This window comes from Talpa europaea (assembly GCF_964194135.1).
Source record: "Talpa europaea genome assembly, chromosome: 8".
NCBI classification, from domain to species: Eukaryota; Metazoa; Chordata; class Mammalia; order Eulipotyphla; family Talpidae; genus Talpa; species Talpa europaea.
This window is the reverse complement of record NC_140075.1, coordinates 57,288,912-57,294,885: the sequence shown is the minus strand read 5'-3', so window position 1 is coordinate 57,294,885 and position 5,974 is coordinate 57,288,912.

Genomic DNA, 5,974 nt, shown 5'->3' with positions numbered 1-5,974 from the left:
GAAGGTTGCTGTGGGTAATTTTCTGAGGAAACTAAAGAATTAATTCTTTTCTGAGGAAATAAAAATTAAAGGAATTAAGTGAGTTAGAGAACAGACTGAGCGTGTCAGAGCAATTTCTAGATCTAACTGAAAGATAGCCAAAGAAACATCCACAAATTAAACTGTATCAGATACATTCCAGCCTATTGACAATTACACAAAAACATTTCAGGTTTTGATCAAAATTTAGCTATCTACTAACAAGACTGGAGTTGTTTTTTTTGTTGTTGTTGTTGTTTTTTATGTTGTGCTTTACAGAGGCAAAAACTTGATTCCCAAATCCCTTCTTGATTCAGCATCCTCAAATATTTTAGGCCAGATTTCTTCACCCGAAGAGCATGTCGGCTGGAGACAGCACTTCTTCCTCGCCCACGTCAGAAGTGCACACTCACAGCACTCAGCTCAGTGTGAGGTTCTCGTGTTCTCTCAGCTCCGTGCTCACAGCCAGGATCACAAATCCCATTCAGTGTTATAATGGAAATATTTAATGAGTGCACCATCTCTTCTCTGAGGACAGCGCCAAACTTAGGACAGTGCCACAAGCAAGGAAAAAGTCCCTCCTGTGCTGTACAGTCACAGCAGGGACTGGTGTTTTTGCAGGGATTGCCCAAGGTATGGTGGTCAGCGGCCTGGCCCCCTGCAGGATGGCATTATGCACTGAAGGACTGTGCCTTCCACCCTGGCTCCTGGAGTTGAAGCTGACTGGTTAAAGACACCAGGCCGGGGCCCCCAACCTCATCACCCTGCTCCGGATTTGCTTTCTGCTGTAGAAGACTGATCTACATTCATTCTGATCCTAGAAGGAGTTTGCTTTTACAACTGGAATATGCTTGTGTGTGTGTAACAGATCATGTGTGTTTACATTTGACACATCACATCCATTAAAGAATTTGACCTCATGAGAGCCCCACGATCATGAATAATTGTGTCATGTTATGTATTTATTTTTTTATAAATCAAGAGACCTCTGTGTGCTTTTAAAATGTATTAAAAAAATTTTACATTTCAGGATTCCTGTCTATTTGTAGTTGATTTTGTTTCCACCACCTCTGTGGAGCCAGATAAAATATAAATCATTCTGAGGTTGACCTATGAATTTTGTTACTCTGCCCTTGAGGTGTTTGTCTTCTCCAGTATTAGGTTAGGTGGTGCTACACTCTGATCATGAACGTTAGGACTGGCCTCTGCATTTTGAAATGAGAAGATAGTAGTACCACCTGGCCAAACCACTATGAAACAGCATTTTGAAAGGGTGTGGTGAGCCGCCTTAGCTTGCTGGAAGAGCAGTATAGACACAGCAGCTAGTGGCAGGCCTGCTTAGGTTTGGGTATTTGTATCACAACAGCAGCTTCTGGAATCTCAACGCTACCTCACATTCTTCATTTATGACCTTTCCTCCCTGCTTTGGATAAAAAGAAAAGGATTGATTACTCCTTCAAAGGAACGTTAGCCTAGAAAATTATGCAACTTGAAATCCAAAGCAAGTAAGCTTATTAAGAAAATGTCTGCTTACAACCTCATCAGTCTCTGCCTCCAATTTCAATTAAAAATAATTAAACACCAACCTTATTTTTATTAGAAAGGCTTCAGTGAGATTTCTATTTTCCAAAGAAGAATTGGGATAACTCATTGTTGGTGTAAAACTTAAGATTTTATGGAGAGTACAGATGTGTTGTCCATGCGACCTTGTTCTTTGTAAGTCATTTACTCAGCCCCTGCCTGCATATATTCTCAGAGGTTCTCCATTTTGCACTGGTGATGTCAAAGACAAGTTCAGGAAGTATTGGCAGCACTTAGAGCAGTTTTTCAAAAGATGCTTCTTGAACTATCCACTCACTTAATCAGTTTGGTGGTTATCACAAAAAGTATCAAAAGTGCATCATGAAGTAGAGGGATATTACAAGTATCTTTCTGTAAAATTGTGTGTGCCTGCATGAGTGTGGAGAGGAATGTGTGCGCATCCCACAGTGAATCTCCCACTTGAGAGACTAAGCTCTGGAAGTTAAGTGACTGGGCTCCCTCCCGTAGGACAGTGTATGGAGAAGTTGGAAGCACGGGATAAATGGAACAGGTAAGTCTTTGGGGTCCTCAACCCTCTGTTTTGAACTGTATTTTTTAAAGGTTTCCATATATGATTTTATATGAAGAAAAAAAGTTTTGAAAGGATGCCTGGTTTAAAAAAACAAGCTCTCCAAATAGTGTTCTAATACTCATTCTTGTATACACTTGAAAGTGATTTAACTCCTAGGTAAAAACTCAAACATACAAGCCACTATCGGGCAATAAGAATTCAGCCAAATAGCAATTGTCTTTATTGTGTAGATTGCACATTATTCTTTCTGGCAAGTTTGAGTGGGCTGGAGATAATCATCAACAGAAAAAATCCAAATTGTATGCAGGGTTTTGATACTGGACAAGTTACCCTTGCTGAGCCTCAATTTTCTCATCTGTAAAATGGGCAAATAATGGGTCCTACTTTCATTGGGTTTTTATTAGAGAATGCCACACAAAGTATTTAGCACAGTATGTGATATATATTTAAAAGTTTGATAATTGTCAGTTACTGAACAGGCAATTTTCTGGGTCTCCTTAGAACTGTTTGAAGTCATTGAAAAGCTACCATGATGATTTAACATTGCTTGCTCTTTTTTTAGGTAAAAATTTTCATATAATGAAGCTGCAAATTTTAATAACACAATTGGGTAAGTTTTGACAAATGCATGCATCTGTCTAACCCAGACTGTTGCCATCTGATAGTTCCCTCATGCCACATGCATGTCATCTCAGCCGCCAGAACCACCCAGTTTTTTCCAGCATTGTTTTGCCTGTCCTGGAACTTCATAGAAATGGACCATAAAGTGTTTAGGCCTTTGTTTAAAGCCTTGGCAGCACATTCTTTAAATTAACCTGCATCATTACATGTAATGTGATGCTTTTCATGGTTAACTAGTCCTCTGTGAATACACTGGTTTCCATGTTGGGGCTTTGTGAACAATGCTGGTGTCTAGTCTTTAGGTAGAGATTTTCATTTCTCTTGGGTAAAAATCCATGGGAGTGGAATTTCTAGGATAAATACACAGGTGTGTAGGTGACACAGCTTTCTCCAAAGTGTTAGGGTCATTGTACATACATTGTGATGATGGTTCTGCTTGCTTTGTCAACAGTTGGAATTGGTGTTTCTCACCATTTGGATAGGTACATAGTGCTCTCATTGTGGTTTTTTGCAGTTCCCTGATGACTACTTTTCACCTGCTTACTGGTCATTCATATAGCAATATTTTTCAGTTGTCAGTTTTTTCATTTTTGAGTTGTATCTTTCATGTGTTCTGCATATAAATCTCTTGTCAGATATATTTTGTGACTGTATTCTCCCAAAATATATTTGCATAAATAAATCTGTAAGTTAATGATCATTTTAATGGTCTTCTGTGTCCTGAGAAACACTGGACGTCTACTGTGTCATGAATATAGTCTCATTTTTTCTTTTGACTTTATAATTTTAGATTTTACATCCATGGATCTATAATCCTCTTTGAGTTACTTTTTGTATGGTATCTGGTTGAAAGCAGATTTGTGTATTCCCATAGAGCTAAGCCATTTTTTGCTATACCATTTATTGAAAACACTTCTCCTGTTGTATTGCTTTGGTGCTTTTATCAAAAATCAAATGGCTTTTTAAGTGTTAGCCTGATTTATGGACTTTATATTGTTTTATTGATCTGTTTCCCTTGCCAGTACCACATAATTTCTGTTATGGTAAATTGAAATGAGGTAGCATAGCATAAGTCTCCAATTTTGTTCATGATTACATTTCTGAAACATTTTAGAACCGGTTTGTCAATTTCTACCCAAAACTCTGCTGGGTTTATAGTAGAAATCTGTAGATCACTTTGGGAAGAATATTTATCTTAACAATATTCAATTTTCCAGTGAGTATATGAGCAAGGCATGTCTATTTGGGTCTTTTTCACAGCAGTGCTTTATAAAAGTTTTCAGGACATAGGTCTTAGATGTATTTTACTAAACTTACTGTTTCATGTCAATTGTGTTTAACATTGCAAAATGCAGCTGTCCCATGCTGGTATGTAAAAATACTGATTTTTGTACACTGATCTTATATCCTGTGACCCAGCCAAATCCACTTACCAGTTGTCTATTTACTTTTCAGGATTCCCTAAGATCACTGACATAAACCACCATGTATTCTGTTAAGAGTTTTATTTCTCCCTTTCTAATTGTTTTTAATTTTTATTTCTGCATACAAGAACTGGGGTATAGGCCAGAGATGCCAGGTGGGTGGGGGGAGGATTCACCGGAGACAGAGTGGGGAGCAGAACAGGCAGATCTACCAAAATAGACTGCTGAGGGGAGCAGCAGGCGAGACAGATGTCTGTTGGGCCACCTGTGTTAGCTCCCTGGCTGGGGATCGAACTCATGCCCATGATGGCTGGCGATAGCTTGATAGTGCTGATATTTTAATCGCTGCACTACCGAGGAGGCCTTCCCTTTCTAATTTTTTTGCCTTTTATTGCTTTTCTTTGTTGCACTAGTCTTCTGTGTCCTGTTTTTTGTTGTTGTTTGCATTGAACTGGAGTGCAGGCCAGAGGTGCAGGGGGTGAAAGGGTTCACCAGAGAGTGGGGAGCATCACAGGCTGATTTACTGAAATACACTGCTGAGGGGAGCAGGAGATGTGACGAGAGATCTGCTGCACCATATGTGGGTTGCTCCCTGGCCAGGGATTGAGCTCAGGCCATAGCAGTAATAGTGCTGAGACTTAACCCCTAGGCCACAGGGACGCTCTCTTCTGTGTCCTAAAAAAACATTGATTTAATCCTATGTCATGAATATACCTCTAGTATAATGCTGAGTAAAGGCAGTAAGAGTGGACATCTTGGGTCCCCCTGGTGATGCAGGGGTTAAAGTCAGCGCTATCAAGCTATCAGCACCTACTGCAGCGTGGTTCGATCCGGCCAGGGAGCAACCCACATGGCACAACAGACCTCTCCTGTCTCACCCGCTGCTCCCCTCAGCAGTGTGTTTCAGTGGATCTGCCTATTCGGCTCCCCACTCTGTCTCTGGTGAATCTTCTCAAACCTCCCTTCCCGCCACCTCTGGCCTACACCCCAGCTCTTGTATGCATAAATAAAAATGATTCTTTAAAAAAAAAGTAGACATCTTGCCCTTTGTCCTGACTTAGTAGTCAGTGTTTCACCACTAAATATGGGAATCTATTAGCAGTTCTCACCCCCATCCTCCTTAGATGCCTTTTACCAACTTAAAAATAAGTTCCCTTCTAATCCTGATTTGCTCAGAGATTTTATGGTGGCTTTTTAAAAATTTCTTTTTCTGAATCTACTAAAACCATAACTCTTGATTTTGTTAACATAAATATTTTGACTTTGAAGTAGTAAACCAAGAATTGGTTTAACCCCAACTTGGTCATGATATACATAGTAATCTTTCGATATTGCTGGATTTGACTTGCCTAGTACATTGTTCCTTAACAATACTAACTACCAAATAAATACTTGTGGACCTATGGTCAAACAATGATCTGTAGTTTGTCTTGTAATATCTTCACCAGGTTTTGATAAGGTTACAATGGCCTTGGGGCCTCCCTGGTGGTGCAAGGGGTTAAGCACCATACTATGAAGCAATCCACAGCCTCTGCAGCACGAGTTCGATCCCCAGCCAGCCAGGGAGCCACCCACATGGTGCAGCAGACCTCTCCTGACTTGCCCGCTGCTCCCCTCAGCAGTGTAATTCAGTCTATCTGCCTGTTCTGTTCCCTGCTCTGTCTGGTGAATCCTCTCACCCCTTCCCCCCGCATCTCTGGCCTGTACCCCAGCTCTTGTATCATAAATAAATTTAAAAAAAAAAAAAAAGGTTACAATGGTCTCATGAGCTAAATGGGAAGGTCTCCCATTTTCTAAA